General features: G+C 45.4%; 1 protein-coding gene across 6 annotated transcripts in view; it reads left to right on the top strand.

The window, feature by feature from the left end:
* Window positions 1–6,153: 6,153 nt before the first annotated feature.
* Window positions 6,154–21,687, top strand: part of TBC1D1 (TBC1 domain family member 1) — a 213,165-nt gene continuing 197,631 nt past the window's right edge. For 5 of the 6 annotated variants that reach the window (XM_048848603.2, XM_048848601.2, XM_048848602.2 and 2 more), the window contains exon 1: window positions 6,576–6,698. The gene's annotated coding sequence lies outside the window, so the exon portion shown is untranslated. Of the gene's footprint in view, window positions 6,223–6,575; window positions 6,699–21,687 lie in introns of those variants that run through there. The other variant, XM_075127974.1, reaches the window with a different exon arrangement.

The following is a 21,687-nucleotide window of genomic DNA, read 5'->3' as shown; positions in this document are numbered from 1 at the left end:
TGCTGGTGATGAAGAGTGAGCTAGGATTTCTACTTGAGGTGCTGTTCAGTTTATGGCTCCATCTTTCATATCAGCCTCTGGCTATTAGATGTCTGATATATTTGAACTCCTCACCCCCAGCTATTGGGAAAAGCAGCTCTTTCTTTCTTTCTAAGTTGAGTGATTGTCCCTTTTACTCTATCCTTTCTCCTGGCTGCTTGCGGGGTGGGGTGGGGTGTCTCAGCTAATTTTGTCTCCTCATCCCCTGTGAGTAGTTCTGGTGTCTGTCTGGGCTGCTGCTCTCTGAAAAGCAGCCATGAAACCGTCTAGAATCTTGCTAATTTCACTGTATGGGCCACAACACAGGAATTGTCTGACTGACAGCTGTCTGACTGCAAAATCTGAGAGACACCACTATCATTAAATAATTGTCTGATCCCCCCATAATTTTGCACACCTGTGAAAATTTAAATTGATAAACATCAAAAAAGCTTTAAAATTGCTATTCATTTTAATTATAAAAAAATTAAATCTCACAAGCCTAAATGTGTGTGTGAGCCTATGCACCAAAGTTAGAATTAAGTTCTTAATTTTTGTTACTGTAGTGCTTATGAAAGGTGTCTGATTGATAGTCTACTAGATTAGAGTCCTCTATTCACTGAACAGTTACAGCACAGAAAGTTTCCTAAGGCCTTGATCCTGCAAACATGTGCATGCTTAACTTTAAGCAGGTGAGCACTCCCACTGCCTATAAGACTTCTCACCTGTTTAGAGTTAAGTACACGTGGAAGTGTACGTCTACACTGCAGAGTTACAGTGCTGCTCAGAGATCACTGAAGGGAAACCACTGTTGTGTGTTCACACTGTCAGCTGCCCGTGCATTAGCATGTTCACACTTGCGACACTTGCAGTGGTATTCGGAGTGGTGCACTCTGAACAGCTATCTCACAGAGTATCTCTTCCTCTTCTGCCACTAAGAGTTGTGGGAAGACAGAGGGGGACGTGGGGAATCCTGGGTCCTGCCCCAATGCCCCGTGATGCATTGCTTCGCATCCCAGCAATCCCTGTGCTCCGTCTGCATTTGGTGCCATCTTTCCATGGTTTGTGCACTGTGCGCTCTGCCTCTTCGGTCTGCAGGAATGGATCCCGCACTATTGACCAATATGCTGCTCGCTCTCACTAACACTTCATGAATGGCAGTGGAGTTATTCCTTAAACTACAAAAGCAAGAGGAGCTCAACATTGATCTCACCATGCGTAGAAGCTACGGCATGAAATTGCTTGTGGCATTCATGGAGGTATTGACCACAGTGGAACGCCACTTTTGGACTTGGGAAACAAGCACTGAGTGTTGGGATCACATCGTCATGCACATCTGGGATGACAAGTAGTGGCTGCAGAACTTTTGAATGAGGAAACCCACATTCATGGGACTGTATGATGAGCTCACCCCAGCCCTGTGGTGCAAGGGGCACAAGAATGAGAGCTGCTTTGTCGTTGGAGAAGCACGTGGTGATTGCACTGTGGAAGCACTTTAGACTGCTACCAATTGGCTGCTAACCAGTTTGGAGTGGGAAAGTTGACTGTTGGAGTTGTGTTGATGGAAGTATGCAGGGCTATTAATCGCATCCTGCTCTGAAAGACCGTGACTCTGGGCAACATGCATGACACTGTGGATGGCTTTGCACAAATGGGCTTCCCTAACTGCGGAGGGGCAATAGACGGCACGCATATTCCAATTCTGGCACCAGACCACCTAGCCACTGAGTACATAAATCAGAAGGAGTATTTCTCAATGGTTCTCCAGCCACTTGTGGATCACAGTGGCCATTTCATGGACATTAACGCAGGCTGGTCCGGAAAGGTGCATGACATATATGCATCTTTCGGAACACTGGCCTGTTCAGGAAGCTGCAAGCAAGGACTTTCTTCCTGGACCAGATGATCACCATAGGGGAAGTCGAAATGCCCATTGTGATCCTGGGAGACCGTGCCTACCCCTTAATGCTGTGGCTTATGAAGCCATACACGGGGCAACTTGACAGCAGCAAGGAGCGGTTCGACAACAGGCTGAAAAAGTGCAGAATGACTATTGAGTGTGCTTTTGGCTGTTTAAAGGCCCGCTGGCGCTGCCTATGTGGGAGGCTATACCTGGCCGATGACACTATTCCTATGTTTATAGCCACGTGCTGTTCGCTCCATAATATTTGTGAAGGGAAGGGTGAAAGCTTCACTCAGGGCTGAACCACTGAGGCTCAGGGTTGGAGGCTGAATTTGAACAGCCAGAGACCAGGGCTATTAGAGAGGTGCAGCGCAGGGCCATAAGGATCAGGGATACCTTGAGGCAGCAATGTGAAGCTGAAATCCACTAATATTTGTTGCTATGCTCAGGAGTGCAGTGCTTGTAATGCTAGGAGGTGATTGTGATTGGTGCAGACGATGCACTATGAAGGTTTAAGAAAATTGTCTGTTGCTTTGCAGGGCTCTGTTTGCTTTCAGTTAATGGAATCAAGATTTGTTTTGGTCTGAAAGCATTTTTATTAAAAAACAACAACCGGAGGAGAGAGACAAACAAAAAAACACATCAGCATTGTGGGGGATGGGGAAAGGATGGGTCCCAGGAGGAGGTGGGGTCCCAGGATGGTTAAAGATTTGTGTATGTCCAGGTATCCTAGGCAACCTTGTCCTTTGGAATACAGTTGCAGTGGGTACTGTTCTTGAGGAGGGCTAAACTGCAGAGGGACGAGTGTTGAGTGCAGTGGGTACTGGGAGTCCGCAGGGCTGGACTGTGATGGGGCAGGAGTGGAATGCAGGGGGTACAGACTGGAGCCAGGAGGTTGACAGGAGTGTGCTGGCGGTGTCTGAGGGCAGCATGGGAAAGAGTTTTGTGACAGCGGCTGCAGGGGAGGGCGGGTGCGGAGCTGCTCGGTTTGTAGTGCTAGTAGTGCCTGGAGCGCGTCTGCTTGGCGCTCCATAACTTTTAAGAGCCACTCCATGGCTTTGTTTTAGCATGCCGCATTCTCCTTTCGGTCCCTCTTCTTGCTGTCCTACCACTCCTTCAATTCTTGCTTTTTGGCTGCGGAGTGCATCATGACATCATGCAGAAAGTCCTCTTTAGTTTTTCGTGGCTGCTTTCTAATTCTGCGCAGCCATTCAGCTGGCGATAACAAAGAGGGAGGCTGGGCTCCCAAGGTCGTACCTGTGAAGCCAAAATGCAACATTTTACAGAAGCAGTATTGTTTGCAACACTCAACCACTGATTCAGTGATTTAAAACACCGCCACTATTCACATACCTGTCACTAACTGGCTGACCCCAGGCAAGCATACATGAGCCACAAAGCCCCCAAAATGGTGAGAAACCACAGGGGCAGGGGAAATCAGTGTTCCATAGTGTACACTGGGCACGTGGCTCCTGGGGAGAGCCAGCACTGTAGGGAGGGGCCTTATAATCATTACTGTCCCCACATTTTCTACAGGCTGTGTTCATTATGGAAGACATCTCGCTGCTGAGGGTGAGCAGGGAATCAAGGGAGGGTCTTCTCCAAGACTGCGCCTTCTGCCCTGGCTCTTATGCAGCTCGCCTGTGTGCAGCAATAATCTCCCACCCACCCCCCCAGGTGACGTCAGGAAAGTTACCCTTAATGGGGCAAGGAACAAAGCAGCTCTGCCAAAGAGCCTGCAGCAGCGGATTACCCAGTATCTCAAAGAGTTTCGTGGAGATCTCTGAGGCAGATTCCCGTGAAGTGAGGGAGTCAATCAACACCCTGTTCCGCCATTCAGACTAGGCATGTGGTGGTACACGCATCATGCAGACACAAGCCTTCTTTCTGCAACCCTCCTGCCCCCCACAATTTGCTTCAGAGATTCCCAAAATCAAAGCCACTTACCAGATTCCTCTTCTCCTGTTCGTGCTTCGCCAAGCTCTGACAGCTGTGACTGGCTAGCCTCCTCCGGGGTAGAGAAGAGCTCCTGGCTGCATACATCTCTGATCTCTGAGTCGTCTTCTGGCTTGGTCCACTCTGAAGTATCCACAGTGGGCTTCGCAGTGAAGGTGGGGTCGCCACTGAGTATCATGTCCAGCTCTTTGTAGAACTGGCAGCTCATAGGCACAGCATTGGAGTGGCGGTTTGCCTCCCACGCCTTGTGGTAAGTGTTCTGCAGCTCCTTCGCTTTGACCCTGCACTGCAGGGTGTCCCGGTCATGGCCCCTTTCTGTCATGCACTGTGAAATCTGTCCGTAAGTATTGTAATTCCTACAGCTGGAGCGCAGCTGGGACTGGACAGCCTCCTCTCCCCAAAAGCTGATGAGGACCAGCACTCGGCATTGTTCCAAGTGGAGGATCACCTGGTGTGTGGAGCAGGCATTGTCACCTGGAAAGATGCGCTGAGACCACTGCACGCGTCACCGAGCAAACGGGAAGGGGACTTTCAAAATTCCCAAGGAATTTAAGGCGTGAGGCTTACGGTTGGTGACCTGAGGGCAGGGCAGTAGAGTTCAAACGGATGACCAGAGAGGTGAGAAGAGGTATTGTGGGACACCTCCCGGAGGCCAACTGCAGCGCTGTAATCGACCAGGGTGTCTATACTGGTGCTGTGTTGCAGAAAGCTGTATCCCTCTTGTGGGGGTGGTTTTTTTTGTTTGTTTGTTTTTTTACAGCGCTGCAACTGCGCAGTTTCTGTGCACTAAGTGCCTTGGTAGTGTGTACACCTGGGGAGTTACAGCACAGAAAGCTGTTTTACTGCGCAGAAACTTGCCAATGTAGACAAGGCCGAAGTATTTTTCAGAATTGGAGCCTAGTGTGAAAGGAGCACCTTGGAGATTGAAAAGATAGTTCATTCTCCAGGTCCATGCACACCTTAGCCTCTCTGGTACGGAGGAAATCAAACAGTGATTTACATCATGTGGATAGTGGTACTAGAGAAATGGAATGACAGCAGCAACTTTATTTCAGAGAACAACGGGGTACTTTTAGAGTAGCAGACCTAAAAGTGGCAATTCTTCAACTAAAAAACTTCAAAAACAGACTCTGAGAGACTGCTGAATTAGAATTAATTTGCAAACTGGAAACAATTAAATTAGGCTTGAATAAAGAGTGGGAGTGGATGGGTCATTACACAAAGTAAAACTATTTCCCCATGTTTATTCCCCCTCCCCCCACATTCTTGTCAACTGCTGGAAATGGCTCACCTTGATTATCACTACAGAAGTCCGTCCCCTGTCCCCCCCCCCCACTGGTAATAGCTCACCTTACCTGATCACTCTCATTACAGTCTGTATGGTAACACCCATTGTTTCATGTTCTCTGTGTATATAAATCTCCCCACTGTATTTTCCACTGCATGCATCCGATGAAGTGAGCTGTAGCTCACGAAAGCTTATGCTCAAATAAATTTCTTAGTCTCTAAGGTGCCACAAGTACGCCTGTTCTTTTTGGGGTACTTTTAAAGACTTACCTTATAATTAGAGATGGGCCCAAACCAACAAACTGGACCGAAGGAATTGCTAATGTTGGGACCAGAGCTGGTCAACATTTTTTGAATGAAAATATGTATTTTTAAATGGCCTTTTATTTCAACACATTTTTTTTCACAAAACTCTAATTTTTCCCCCAAATTTGTGTGATACCTCTCATCACTCTTTTAATCAAGATTCATACTGCTAATCTAGTTGCAATTGCTGTAGAAATTTTTTTGTTTACCACAAACCTGATTTGGGGGAAATCAAAAAGTTCGGCTAACCATTTAGAACACAGTTTATTTTAAAAAAAATATGACCAAAACAAATGGGGGGGGGGGTTAGTGTCAAAAATTGGTCTGTTTTGAGCCCTGCAAAATGAAAACGTCAAATTTTCAATACCTCCCCCTGAAATTGGTTCCCCCTCCAGCTCTGTTCAGGCCCCATCTCTGCTTAAACTGAATCCAGTGAGCGAGCCTCTCCTCTGCTGGGCAACGCTGGGGCAGGCCGCCCCTCAGGAGGTGCCAGGCCGCTCCAGCACAGAAGGTCCCTGGAGGAGAGGGCGAGCTGGGGTTTGCCTGTCGCACACCCCGTCCCCCCCAGCACTGACACGACCAGGCCGGGAGCCAGGAAGCGGCACGCACCCAGCAGATGTCCCTGCCGTGCAGCTGTTGCTCGCATGTGACCGGCAGCCCAGGACTGTCCCTGCTGCACCGGGTCCTAGTGCGCTTGGTCCCAGTGCCCCGAGGCGCGCCGGGGCGGGCTCCTGTTGCTTTCGGATCGTTCGGTAAGTGGCGGCTTCTCCGAGCGGCGCCTCCCAGGCCGGAGCGGGGCTGCCCCCCGCCCCCCGGCGCCGAGTCACACGCGCGGGCGGGCGGGAAAAGGAGGCGCCCTCCAGCGCCGGCCCCGCATGCACCGCGCCGAGCTGCAGCTGCGCCCCGCAGCGGGGAGGGGGTCCCTCTCTCGGGCCCCAGGAGCAGCGCCTGTCGCGGCTCCCCGTCCCCAGCCCGGGCAGCCTCCTCGGGGAAAGAGAGCAGCCACGGCGGGGCCCTCTGGCGCCTACAGCGACCCCGGCGCAGGCCGGCAGCGGGCTCGGGCACCAGCAGGGACATCCAGCGCGCTGCATGCTGCTCCCGAGGCAACATACAGCCCGCTCCGCTTTGGGTTCTGCCCTTCCCCGCCCTAAATACCGTGTGGGGTCGGACTCCTTCTCTCGCGCTCGCGGAGCGGCGCTTCCTCGCGCGCCCGCACATCCTGCCTTTGGTAAGTCGTTTGAGCGTCTGCAACCCTTCCTGTAGATCTGCTTGAGACGGGCCGAAATAGACCCCGAACTTGGGGGCAGCGCGACCCAGAGTGGGATGGGGTGGCTGGGGGGGGGGGGTTTAATAGGGAGGTGTGGGTATAAATTGTTCAGTGCACACCGTCCACTGTGATACACCTGCCCCCTCCCCCAGCATAGTAAATACGAAAGTTTTTAATCTTTTAAAATCTGGGGCAATTTTATAGTTTTGTGAAGTAAAATAATTGAAACGAGTTTATGGACATGCCAAAATGCAGTGCTGTTTGGCCGTTCCGATGACATCTGCCTGTTCCACTTCCTCCTTGCTTGGGCTGATAGTGGTGTGGATTAAATCCTCAGATTAGATCTGTGCTCATTGAGGCTCAAAAGATCTGCCAAAATGACTTTACAGGGTCTGGTTTAAATGATGCAAGCAAGGAGATACAGAGGTGCCCTGTCTGCTCTGAACACCCTGAACCTGTATGTTGTTTATGTAAGAGCACCTTATATTTTGACAGGTTTCAGAGTAACAGCCGTGTTAGTCTGTATTCGCAAAAAGAAAAGGAGTACTTGTGGCACCTTAGAGACTAACCAATTTATTTGAGCATGAGCTTTCGTGAGCTACAGCTCACTTGCTCATGCTCAAATAAATTGGTTAGTCGCTAAGGTGCCACAAGTACTCCTTTTCTTTTTGCTTATATTTTGAAATCTTTTTTGGTAGAGGATCATATTATTTACAGCCCTGAGGCACAACAGAATGAGTTCAGGGCAATCTTACATACTACCTTTGTTCTGGGGTTTTACACACCAAACAGTTTTGTATCCATTTCCTAGAAAGAGTGAAACTGTACAAGAGCTAACAACAGTGTAAGCAGGCATTTGTACCAATGTGCGATTTTCATTGCAGAGTGGTCAAAACACCTGAGCTGGCAGGATATAGCTGCACCTGTGCTGGAAAATGGATACTTCATTGCCTGCTGTGGGTGCACGCAGAATATTCTGGTGGTTGTTAGTATAAACTAAACCAACCTTGCCATTTTAAAAAAGTTTGCTTAATTTTTGTGTAGGGTGTATGTTGTGTGGAATCTGAGCACTTCAAGAGTCCACAATTTCCTTCTCTTTACTCTTCCCCATAAAGGGTCCATATCATTATCTCTACAATCCTTCTTTTAGCTCAGGAGCACAAGATGTAATTCCCTCTAGAACTTGTCAACATTGCTCCAGATGTCAGAAAGAAAAAGAGTGATCTTTTGAGATGAACACAGTGCTCTTCTCATAGGGGTGAAGCCAGCCTCTGGTAGTCCAGGGGTCTCAGAATGCGAATTTAGATCCCTTAAACACAGTTAACAGGACTACAATCCCTTTAACGTTAACATTCATTTAAAAGAAGAGAGTGTGCAGGAGAGATATGACATATGTGTAACTATTTTTAGTGCAGTTCTAAAAGATTGAGACCTTGTGTGTTGCATTTTATTTAGAAAAGAAGCTAATACTGCAGCTCTACAGTAGAAAACTGCTGCAGTACAGATGGAGGGATTTGTGACCCCAGTTAAATCCAGAGATTGAGTGGAACATTACTGTACACAGTGAATAAAATGTACTTTTGCCGTGTATTAAAGCACAAATGGCTCTGAGCTGTGACAATGGTAATAATGGTATAAGAATGCTCATGAACTACTTTATAAGTAATGAAATATAAAATGGTCAAACTATGAAACTTTTTGTAAGCACTGTACAAAAATACTATTGGCTGAACTACTAATCGAGGAGGAAAAATGACAAGTCAAAAGGGAAATGGATGCATTCCATGAAGTGACTACTTCAAATGGGAATTCCCAGACCTTAGTCAAATGAAAAATTGGTGCCTCTAGGTGTACATTTTTGTGACATTCTGGACATGTCATTGAATAGATGAAGAGAAGTGAAGTTGAGGTTGTAACATGATTGGCAGTTGCATATTTTTTTCATGCTTCAACATTATAACTTGTCTAGCAAGTCAGCTTGTGTCTATATTCTTTGCAAACAGCAGGTTTTTTCTGACTTTTAGAGTGCTGATTTGTTAATGCATCTATTAATTTTTTTTAGTTTAGATAATATTAAACTGTTTCAGAAACTTCAATACCCAAAATGTCAGGCAGCAGAGTATTCACTTCTATTGTCAGCAGTAGCACATAGCAACAGATGTCAAGAGCAGGAACAGTAAACTATTTATAATTTGCAGATTTGTTTATTACACATTTCATTTTGTAATTCATAGCATAATCAAGAGTCTGTTGCCATTTTCCTGAAAATAAGCTTAATTGTTTCTTTTCACTCCATTTAACTGTTTTTAATTCATCTGAGGCCATAGAGCAAAGTACTAGTTAAAATAGCTGTGACAGTAATTATTTTAGGTGTGGTTATTATCAAGGCAAAGGACTTACCCAGGTTTTAAAACAGAGCGAAATGTGTGGTCTGATCCAAAGCCCACTGAAGTCAATGGAAAGACTCCTTGAAGAGCCGGGATTTTATGAAAGTACATGATAGCTGAGAAATTACTGGGGAATTTAGTGAGAAGCATTGATTTCTGGAATTGGCCGTGACATTATGCATATATACCAATTAGGGTTGTAGAAGAAGTGAAGGAATAGATAATAAATTGCTGTGAGTGTGCCGAGGACTGGTTAGTGCAGTCTTTTTCTTTGTTGTCTAGCTGATCAAATTAAAACTATTTGAAAATTAAAAGCATCCTATGACATGATATTATACAGTGTGTCCTGGGACTGACACAGATACAATAGTAGTGCTTACATGATATGATCTACGCAGTTCTGAGTACTTATTTCAATCCTATAACAATAAAACAGATTGAAAACCTAAAATGAAGTTGAAAACAAAATGACAGAAATTATAAATTTATAACCACCTGCCCCAGAGAACAATCTAGTAGGTTTTATGTGATGCGCTACAGGAAAGGGGAGAATTGAGTGTGTAATCTTTACCAAAAGGGTGAAAACTTTTCCTTAATAACGGTGACACCTCCTGCACCTATCATTCACATATCTCAAGCATATTCTTGTCATTTATACTTGTATGTGCTGTAAGGCTGATGTGTTTTAAATGAATCTATCAGCATGGGTGCAGACAACCTGTATCTCGGGGTCAGATTGAGAGGCAAAGTGGTGTTACTTAACTGTTGTGCACATTCCAGAATTCTGCCCACAGGCCAAAACTCTACCCAGAATTCCAGAGTAGTTTGATGTTTCTGCTAAAAAGATCAGCAGTGAAGTATTTTACAATGTTGATTGAATTGTCATTAGGCTTCACAGCCAACATTTTGTAGAGACAAATGGGGTAAATTTTTGCCTCTTTTAAGACCAACTGTGCCTCCTTCAGGGTAGTTCAGAGGATACAGGGAGAAAAAGGAATCCTTTCTCCAACTCAGGGTATGTCTACACTACGAAATTAGGTTGAATTTATAGAAGTCGGTTTTGTAGAAAGCATTTTTATACAGTTGATTGTGCGTGTCCCCACACAAATGCTCTAAGTGCATATAATCAGCAGAGTGTGTCCACAATACCGAGGCAACCGTCGACTTCCGGAGCGTTGCACTGTGGGTGGCTATCCCACAGTTCCCGCAGTCTCCGCCGCCCATTTGAATTCTGGGTAGAAATCCCAGTGCCTGATGGGGCTAAAACATTGTCGCAGGTGGTTCTGGGTACATATCGTCAGGCCCCTGTTCCCTCCCTTCCTCCATGAAAGCAAGGACAGACAATCGTTTTGTGCCTTTTTTCCTGAGTTACCTGTGCAGATGCCATACCACGGCAAGCATGGAGCCCGCTCAGCTCACTGTCACCGTATGTCTCCTGGGTGCTGGCAGACGTGGTACTGCATTGCTACGCAGCAGCAGCAACCCATTGCCTTGTGGCAGCAGACAGTACAATAGGCCTGAAAACTATCCTCATCATGTCCGAGGTGCTCCTGGCCGCCTTGGTAAGGTCGATCGGGAGCGCCTGGGCAGATATGGGTGCAGGGACTAGAGTGACTCGACCAGGTCATTCTTTTCAGTCCTGCAAGCAGTCCTATTGTACCATCTTATGGTGAGCAGGCAGGAGATGTGGATGACTTGCAGTCCTTCTGCACTGTCTGCTGCCAGCCAAAGATGTAAAAGATAGATGGAATGGATCAAAACAAGAAATAGACCAGATTTGTTTTGTATTCATTTGCTCCCCCCTCCCTCCCTCCCTCCGTGAAGTCCTGCCTGAAATACCAGAGGGAGGATTGAGCATTGGCCTGCTAAACCCAGGGGTTTGAGTTCAATCCTTGAGGGGGCCATTCTGTGTGACAGGTGTTTTTGTTTCTCCTTGATGTAAAGCCACCCCCTTTGTTGATTTTAATTCCCTGTAAGCCAATCCTGTAAGCCATGTCGTCAGTCGCCCCTCCCTCCGTCAGGGCAACGGCAGACAATCGTTCCGCACCTTTTTTCTGTGCAGACTCCATACCACGGCAAGCATGGAGCCCGTTCAGATCACTTTGGCAATTAGGAGCACATTAAACACCACACGCATTATCCAGCAGTATATGCAGCACTGAACCTGGCAAAGCGATACCGGGCGAGTAGGCGACGTCAGCGTGGTGACGAGAGTGATGAGGACATGGATACAGACTTCTCTCAAAACACGGGCCCTGGCAATGTGGGCATCATGGTGCTAATGGGGCAGGTTCATGTGATGGAACGCCGATTCTGGGCTCGGGAAACAAGCACAGACTGGTGGGACCACATAGTGTTGCAGGTCTGGGACGATTCCCAGTGGTTGCGAAACTTTCGCATGCGTAAGGGCACTTTCATGGAACTTTGTGACTTGCTTTCCCCTGCCCAGAAGCGCATCAATACCAAGATGAGAGCAGCCCCCACAGTTGAGAAGCGAGTGGCAATAGCCCTGTGGAAGCTTGAAACGCCAGACAGCTACCGGTCAGTCAGGAATCAATTTGGAGTGGGCAAATCTACTGTGGGGGCTGCTGTGATGCAAGTAGCCAACGCAATCAAAGATCTGCTGATATCAAGGGTAGTGACCCTGGGAAATGTGCAGGTCATAGTGGATGGCTTGCTGCAATGGGATTCCCTAACTGTGGTGGGGCCATAGACGGAACCCATATCCCTATCTTGGCACTGGAGCACCAAGCCGGCAAGTACATAAACCGCAAGGGGTACTTTTCAATAGTGCTGCAAGCACGGGTGGATCACAAGGGATGTTTCACCAATATCAACGTGGGATGGCCGGGAAAGGTACATGACGCTCGCATCTTCAGGAACTCTGGTCTGTTTCAAAAGCTGCAGGAAGGGACTTTATTCCCAGACCGGAAAATAACCGTTGGGGATGTTGAAATGCCTACAGCTATCCTTGGGAACCCAGCGTACCCCTTAATGCCCTGGCTCATGAAGCCGTACACAGGCAGCCTGGACAGTAGTCAGGAGCTGTTCAACTACAGGCTGAGCAAGTGCAGAATGGTGGTAGAATGTGCATTTGGGTGTTTAAAAGCATGCTGGCGCAGTTTACTGACTCAGTTAGACCTCAGCGAAACCAATATTCCCACTGTTATTACTGCTTGCTGTGCACTCTATAATATCTGTGAGAGTAAGGAGGAGACATTTATGGCGGGGTGGAAGGTTGAGGCAAATCGCCTGGCTGCTGATTATGCGCAGCCAGACACCAGGGCCGTTAGAAGAGCACAAGAGGGCGCAGTGCGCATCAGAGAAGCTTTGAAAACCAGTTTCATGACTGGCTAGGCTACGGTGTGAAAGTTCTGTTTGTTTCTCTTTGATGAAACCCCCCGCCCCTTGGTTCATCTACTTCCCTGTAAGCTAATCACCCTCCCTTCCTCCCTTCGATCACCGCTGTCAGTGGCAATAAAGTCATTGTTGCTTCACATTCATGCATTCTTTATTCATTCATCACACAAATAGAGGAATAACTGCCAAGGTAGCCCGGGAGGGGTGGTGGAGGAGGGAAGGACAAGGCCACACAGCACTTTAAAACTTTAAAACTTATTGAATGCCAGCCTTCTGTTGCTTGGGCAATCCTCTGGGGTGGAGTGGCTGGGTGTCTGGAGGCCCCCCCACCGCGTTCTTGGGCATCTCCTGAGGTCCCTTCCAACCCTGACATTCTATGATTCTATGATCTGGGTGAGGAGGCTATGGAACTTGGGGAGGAGGGCAGTTGGTTACACAGGGGCTGTAGTGGAGGTCTGTGCGCCTGCTGCCTTTCCTGCAGCTCAACCATACCCTGAAGTGTATTAGTTTGATCCTCCAGCAGCCTCAGCATTGAATCCTGCCTCCTCTCATCACATTGCCGCCACCTTTCAGCTTCAGCCCTCTCTTCAGCCCGCCACTTACTCTCCTCAGCCCGCCACCTCTCTTCCCGGTCATTTTGTGCTTTCCTGCACTCTGGCATTGTCTGCCTCTACGCATTCATCTGTGCTCTGTCAGTGTGGGAGGACAGCATGAGCTCAGAGAACATTTCATCGCAAGTGCGTTTTTTTCGCCTTCTAATCTCCACTAGCCTCTGGGAAGGAGAAGATCCTGTGATCCTTGAAACATATGCAGCTGGTGGAGAAAAAAAAAAGGGACAGTGGTATTTAAAAAGACACATTTTATAGAACAATGGGTACACTCTTTCAGGGTAAACCTTGCTGTTAACATTACATACGTAGCACATGTGCTTTCGTTCCAAGGTTGCATTTTGCCTCCCACCACCATGTGGCTAGCCCCTTCCCCCTTCCCGTGGCTAACAGCGGGGAACATTTCTGTTCAGCCACAGGCAAACAGCCCAGCAGGAACGGGCACCTCTGAATGTCCCCTTAAGAAAAGCACCCTATTTCAACCAGGTGACCATGAATGATATCACTCTCCTGAGGATAACAGAGAGATAAAGAACGGATGTTGTTTGAACGCCAGCAAACATACACTGCAATGCTTTGTTCTACAATGATTCCCGAGTACGTGCTACTGGCCTGGTGTGGTAAAGTGTCCTACCATGGTGGGTGGAATAAGGCTGCCCTCCCCAGAAACCTTTTGTAAAGGCTTTGGGAGTACATCCAGGAGAGCCGCCAATGCCAAAGCAAATTAATCATTAAACATGCTTGCTTTTAAACCATGTATAGTATTTTAAAATGTACACTCACCAGAGGTCCCTTCTCCGCTTGGCGGGTCCGGGAGGCAGCCTTGGGTGGGTTCGGGGGGTACTAGCTCCAGGTCCAGGGTGAGAAATAATTCCTGGCTGTCGGGAAAACCGGTTTCTCCGCTTGCTTGCTGTGAGCTGTCTACAACTTCATCATCATCATCTTCCTCGTCCCCCAAACCTGCTTCTGTGTTGCCTCCATCTCCATTGAAGGAGTCAAACAACACGGCTGGGGTAGTGGTGGCTGAACCGCCTGAAATGGCATGCAGCTCATCATAAAAGCGGCATGTTTTGGGCTCTGACCCGGAGTGGCTGTTTGCCTCTCTAGTTTTCTGGTAGGCTTGCCTCAGCTCCTAAGTTTCACACGGCACTGCTTCAGGTCCCTGTTATGGCCTCTGTCCTTCATGCCTGGGAGATTTTGACAAATGTTTTGGCATTTTGAAAACTGGAATGGAGTTCTGATAGCATGGATTCCTCTCTCCATACAGCGATCAGATCCCGTACCTCCCGTTCGGTCCATGCTGGAGCTCTTTTGTGATTCTGGGACTCCATCATGCTCACCTCTGCTGATGAGTTCTGCATGGTCACCTGCAGCTTGCCACGCTGGCCAAACAGGAAATTGAAATTCAAAAGTTCGCAGGCCTTTTCCTGTCTACCTGGCCAGTGCATCTGAGTTGAGAGTGCTGTCCTGAGCGGTGACAATGGAGCACTCTGGGATAGCTCCCCGAGGCCAATACCATCTAATTGCGTCCACAATACCCCAAATTCGACCCAGCAAGGCCGATTTCAGCGCTAATCCCCTTGTCGGGGGTGGAGTAAGGAAATCGATTTTAAGAGCCCTTTAAGTCGAAAAAAAGGGCTTCGTCGTGTGGACGGGTGCAGAGTTAAATCGATTTAACGCTGCTAAATTAGACCTCAACTCCTAGTGTAGACCAGGGCTTAGTAGTCTGGTGTGGAGTGGTTGCATGGCTGTTCTGCAACTAACCTCCATGGGCTGACATGACAGTTGCGGCCTTTGTTCATCCCCTACCTAGGGAGCCAGGCCTGTGGATTTATGTAGTGGTGGAGTCCTGACCACTTCCTTGTACTTCCCCACCACACTGCCAAGTCATGCTAATTCTTCTGTGAGGTCTGTCTTCCTCTGTAGCCAGGAGCTGTGGTGTGTTTGGCACTTAACTGAGCTAAGATCAAGTGTAACCAATTTATTTGAGCATAAGCTTTCGTGAGCTACAGCTCACTTCATCGGATGCATACTGTGGAAAGTACAGAAGATCTTTTTATACACACAAACCATGAAAAAATGGGTGTTTACCACTACAAAAGGTTTTCTCTCCCCCGACTCCACTCTCCTGCTGGTAATAGCTTATCTAAAGTGATCACTCTCTCCTTACAATGTGTATGATAATCAAGTTGCGCCATTGCCAGCACAAATCCAGGTTTTCTCAAATAAATTGGTTAGTCTCTAAGGTGCCACAAGTACTCCTTTTCTTTTTGCGAATACAGACTAACACGGCTATTACTCTGAAAAAAGATCAAGTGTAGTTTCTGTTATTATCAGTTTAATTACTTGTCTGCAGGTTCAGCCCTCCATATTCAGAATGTTATTTTTGCAGCCATAAGAGTCAAAGATTTTGGCCCCAACTCTGGGCTGAACTTGTTGTAGATGCAGCCCAGGAGTGGGAGTGGGGAACTGCTGTTGCCCCTCCTGGACTCTTGGGCTGCTAGGATCCCATTTGACCCCGGGTATAAGCTAGTGCATTGACACTGGCTGCTCTGATTTATGCCTTCGCTGCTGTGATTTCCAACGGACTGTCTGGCAGCCCAGAATGGCTGAAGCACTGAGATTTCCTGCTGCATCTTTTGTCTCTTCACATTTCCTTCTTTCCCCAGGACATGCTCCTAGCCTGGTCCTGCAGCACTGACTGTGATGAAGTGTGGCATTGGTCCATTACTCTGGCCATCCATTTTCAGTGAATCCCCTAACAATAAGGGTAATCTGTGGTGCGCAGATCTGTCTGGTTAATTGTGGAATGCCGCTACCAGGCTGGCAAGGTTTGCACTTTCCAGATCTGAGTCTAGACTCAAAGGAGACATTAAAGCCTTAAGTGACACTGGCCTAGGTAGGAGTTAGGCTGAGGCTGAATGAGTTGCTGGGAGCTGCCCAAGGAGTGTGAGTGAGTGCTGACAGGGTGCAAGGAGATCCAGAAAGCATGCTGCAGCAGGACAGTCTGCTTGTCTCAACCCAAAGATGGTGGTAACTTGGCTGAATGGAGTTTACCAAAGCCTTGAAGGAAAGATTAAGATTTAGGTAAGGGTTAACCTGTATGGGCCTTTATTGTTTTATCCCTTTGCGCTGCGTAGTGTGTACCTTTGGGTAAATCAATAAATAGTGCTTTATGTTGAAGAAGCTGTTTTTGGGTCACTTTATTCAGCCACTATCTCAGACTCCAGAGGAAAAGGGCATGCAAATACCATTGGGTCTGGCGAGTTAACACGGTTGGTAAATAGGGGGGCTGCAGCCTAAAGATCCAATCTAGATTCATAGATTCCAAGGCCAGATCATCTGTTGTAATCCATTGTGATCGTCTAGTCTGGTCTCCTGTATAACACACAAAACTCCCCAAAATAATTCCTAGAGTAGATCTTTTAGAAAAACATTCAATCTTGTTTTAAAAATTGTTAATGATGGAGCACCCACCACAACTGTTGAAAGAGGGGTAGGGTAGGTCTGTGTAGTTCCGCCTTGCAGGGGTTGAAGATAGCACAACCTGTTCCGTGAGAGGGCACTCGAGGGACTGTTAGGGGATGAAAGCATAGCTCACTTTGTAACTGTGACACATGCTTAACTTTATGCTTCTGAGTAGTCCCATTCAAGTTAATAGGACTACCCATAGACGTAAAGTTAGGCATGTACATACATGTTTGCAGGATCAGTTCCTAAAGCAGAATTTAGCCCTTAGTTTACATTAAATAGACCCCATTGAATTCAGTGGCATTAAATTGGTGTAATTTAGGGTAGAATCTGTCCCTAAGTTAGGACAAAAACAACAGAAGGAAGTGAAACAGAAAGAATGCATATGAGGAAGGGAAGACGAGGCTGACTACAGGGAGATTCTGAGGCTAGTTAGATTAATGAGATGCATGTTTTAAGGGTTGAAATGATGTTCCTTTGCCTCTTGGGCACTACTAAAATTGAACCCTGAAAATCTGATTTTTCTATTACTGTTCATAGTTTTAGTTCCAAAAAGTTAGGTTTTGGTGGGTTTTTTTTAAAAGAAGGTCCATTTGAAAATAGTATAAGTGTGGACATGGAAAATGATTCAAGTATTTATTTTTTAAAAAAGCAAGTTGATGTCAAGAATCTCTGAATTTATATTAAATACACTCCAGCGGGTCAGTACTTATTGAAGTATGACAAAACAGCTCACTGTTTAATATAGTTTAATCCTTAGACTTAGCATTGAAAATAACATGTTACTCTCTGCTGTAATGTTAGATGTCTCTAGTTAGGGATACAACATTTTGTAGTACTGGAATAAAAGAGAACTGGAGGTTATGATTAGAGCTGGGCACAATTTTATGAATACAACCTTTTTTTTAAATAAAAAATGGCTTTTTTTTAAATTGGAAAATTTTCATGAAAATGTTTGATTAAAATTTAAAAAAATCCTTTTTTCAAGGAAACTGGGAAAAAGAAAACTGGGAAATGTGGTCTCGATGAAATTACTATAAGGTGGGTGCACAATTGATTGAAAGACCATATTCAGAAGAGTTATCAATGTTTCATTGTCAAACTGGTTATCTAGTGGGGGCCCACAGGGGTGAGTCGTGGTTCTGGATCTATTCAATGTTTTCATTAATTACTTGGATAATGGTGTGAAGAATATGTTTATAAAATTTGCAGATGTCACTAAGCTGGGAGGGGTTGCAAGCACTTTGGAGGACAGGATTAGAATTCAAAACAACCTTGACAAATTGTCGAATTGGTCTGAATTCAACAAGATGAAATTCAATAAAGACAAGTGCATAGTACTTGACATAGGAAGGAAAAATAAAATACACAATTACAAAATGGTAGTCCAGCCCCGACCCAGCGCCTCAGCCGGAGCGCTGGAGCGGGGCTGAGCCGTGTGGTCCGGCCCCCAACCCAGCACCCCGACTGGAGCGCTGGAACGTGGGCCAGGCCAGATGCAGCCCATGGGCCGTAGTTTGCCCACCCCTGAGCTAATGTCATAAATAGAGAAAAAGGATAGTCCAGTGGTTAGGGTGCTAACCTGGGAGCGGGCAGACCTTGATTCAAATCCCTGCTCTGCCACAGCTTTCTTATATGACCTTGGCCAAGTCACTTTGGGCTCGTCTTCACTACGGCACGACATCAGTTCCATTGATGCAGCGGCACTGATGTAGCACGTCTGGCGAAAACGCGCTATATTGATGGGAGAGCGCTTTCCCATCGACACATTTACTCCCCCTCCCTCAACGAGAGGCAGAAGCTATGTTGGTGGGAGATGGAGGCAGAGCTTAGAGTCGATGTAACTTGTTTACAGTAAGTTATATCGATTTAAGCGGTAGTGTAGACAAGTCCTTAGTCTCTCTTTTCTTCAGTTTTCCATCAGTTAAATGGGATAACAATACTTACCTACCTCATGGGGGTGGTGTGAGGGAAAAATACACTAAAGATGTGAGGTGCTCAGATACTGTGGCAGTGGGAGCCATACAAGTACCTAAATTAAAGAGTGCTGTTGTTAGATATTTTTGATTAGAAGCAGCAGTGCTATTCATTTATATGTGATTATTGTGTATTTTAGCCTCAGCATAGAGAAGGAGAATATGGATGGAGTGTGGTATCACATACAGAGCCCTGAGTTCATAGTTGGTTTGGGTCACAGATGAAATGAGTTTGCTGGTTTTAGTGCATGACACAAAGATAGTCCTCAGCTGGTCATAATCTGTGATCAGTCTGTGTTCTTGAGACCCACATTTACAGTTGCAGGTCAGGGTAAAATACTTTTTTGTAAAGAAGTTTGCATAGCACCTGCCTATCACTGTGCCTGGTTCTAGGAAGTGGTGTCTGCCTCTCACTTTCCTGGGCAAAAAGGATCACTACGTTCACCCAAAAAAATTGAAAATGGAAAGCAAAGTTTTGAATTTCAGTCCTGCTGCATGTATTAACCATATTGATTTCAACTGAGAACAGACTTTGCTTAGCCTTGTTATACTGAGACCATTATGCTCGCCCTTAAGTAACAACAAAGTTATAATCAGTGAGCTCGATTTTCATGGTCTTTGCGCTGTGTGCCTGCTGAGCCCTGAACGAATCAAAACCACCTGGAGAGTTGCTGAATTGTTTTCCATTTTCACTGTTAACAAAAAAAGTTTCACAATTGCGTCTCAAACAGAGAAGAGAGAGCTTCATTTCCCTATTGGGAGTTTGCATCCCTGACAGAAGCCTTTGCAAGAGCACAGTGGTAATGACGTTACAGAGCATTTTGTTGGTTAGACAAATATAGAAGTGCTTTGTTAAGCTGAGGTCAACTTCTGTGACAGTGTGTTTATAAACAAAGAAATTTCTGGACTGTTCCCTTTGCTTTCTGTATATGAAATGAGCTGTACATGGAAGATGTTTAATATAATTGAAATGAGGCCTACAAATATATATTTCATATTTCTTATAGTATTTACATCTGTTGGGGCCTTTTTAAATTCTTCATGCATCTAGATTGTTAGCAAATTCAGAGTTCTGGCTCATGGACTGTCTTTGCACTGTAGGATTCTCTTGCTAAGCTCACCAGCCCTGGAATCATTAATAATAAAGCCATAAAAGGGCATTCATCCACAGTTGGATCCAAAAGTTCCAGAAGAGAAGGCTATAAAAAGGCCCAGCATCTGTATCCATCTTTAAATCTTGTTTTTTTCCTCCCTGCAAAGTAGTTACAGAACCATGTTTTCCCTTTTCGTTCTTTTGGAAAGTGGTCCGTTTTTTTTAAACGTTTTTGAAAATTTTGTGTTTTATATGCAATGTAACATTTCTAATAATATTATATTCCCGCCCTCCAACCCGTTAAAAAATAAATCTCATTTTTGCAATACCCACACAGCTGATATAAACTTTTCAAATTTTGAAAATTTTTGATGGTAACACAGACTAATTTTTCATGAAAATTTTTGCAAATTTTTTCCCCCTTTTTTTGGCCAACTCTATAAATGAAGAAAGACAAACAAATTTACTGTAGCCATAATAAAGAAATGAGTACGTGATTTAGTATAACAGATTTGCTAAAATAAACTTACAATAAAGATGATTGTTTACCGTGTTGTTATAGCTGTCTCTTGAAAAAGAAAATTCATAATAAAGAGTTTTAAAAGAGCTGGTCAAGTTTCTATCTGGATCATTAACATTTCTTTTTAATAAGTCCTGGAACACTGGGGAAGTTCCAGAAGACTGGAACTAAGCTAATGTTGTGTCAATATTTAAAAACGGGATAACCTGGGTAATTATAGGCCTGTCAGCCTGACATTAACCCTTAGCCAAAAAAAAAAAAAAAGAAAATGGCTGACGCAGGACTAGATAAATCTTCACTGCAGAGGATGTGAAGGAGAGTCTCAAACCTGAGTCATTCTTTTTAGTTGACAAATTTGAGGAAATGTCCTAAACTGAGGAGTCAGTAGAGGAGGTTTTGGAACAAATTGATAACTTAAATAGTAATAAGTCACCATTTATGGATGGACTGATGTAGCTCATGAAAGCTTATGCTCAAATAAATTTGTTGGTCTCTAAGGTGCCACAAGTACTCCTTTTCTTTTTGCGGATACAGACTAACACGGCTGTTACTCTGAAACCTAAATTACTCAAGATAGTTAAAGTCCAAAGCTGACTACAAAGAGTTACAAAGGGATTTCACAAAATTGGGTAACTGGGCAACAAAATGACAGATTAAATTCAGTGTTGATAAATGCAAAGTAATGCACATTGGAAAAATATAATCCCAACTCTACATACAAAATGATGGGTCAAAATTTGCTGTTATCACTCAAAAAAGAGATCTTGGAGTCATCCTGGCTAGTTCTTTGAAAACATCTGTTCAATATGGCAGTCAAAAACGCTAACAATGTCAGGAACGATTAGGAAAGGGATAAATATCATAGAGCCACTATAAATTCATGGTGCACCCATACTTGCTATATTGTGTGCAGTTCTGGTCCCCCCCATCTCAAAAAAGTTACATTAGAATTGGAAAACATACAGAGAAGGGCTGCAGAAATGAATAGTGGTACGGAACAGCTTTCATATGAGGAGAGCTTAAAAAGTCTGTATCTGCAAAAAGAAAAGGAGTACTTGTGGCACCTTAGAGACTAACTAATTTATTGGAGCATAAGCTTTCATGAGCTACAGCTCACTTCATCGGATGCATTCAGTGGAAAATACAGTGGGGAGATTTTAAATACACAGAGAACATGAAACAATGACTGTTACCATACACACTGTAACAAGAGTGATCAGGTAAGGTGAGCTATTACTAGCAGGAGAGAAAAAAAACCTTTTGTAGTGATAATTAAGGTGGGCCATTTCCAGCAGTTGACAAGAACATGTGAGGAACAGTAGGGGGGGAAATAAACATGGGGAAATAGTTTTACTTTGTGTAATGACACATCCATTCCCAGTCTTTATTCAAGCCTAATTTAATGGTGTCCAGTTTGCAAATTAATTCCAATTCAGCAGTCTCTTGTTGGAGTCTGTTTTTGAAGTTTTGTTGTTGTAATATTGCAACTTTTAGGTCTATAATCGAGTGACCAGAGAGATTGAAGTGTTCTCTGA

The sequence above is a fragment of the Caretta caretta genome, chromosome 4 (genome assembly GCF_965140235.1).
Source record: "Caretta caretta isolate rCarCar2 chromosome 4, rCarCar1.hap1, whole genome shotgun sequence".
NCBI classification, from domain to species: Eukaryota; Metazoa; Chordata; order Testudines; family Cheloniidae; genus Caretta; species Caretta caretta.
The sequence above is the reverse complement of the archived record's forward strand: the minus strand, read 5'-3'. Positions and strand labels throughout refer to the sequence as shown.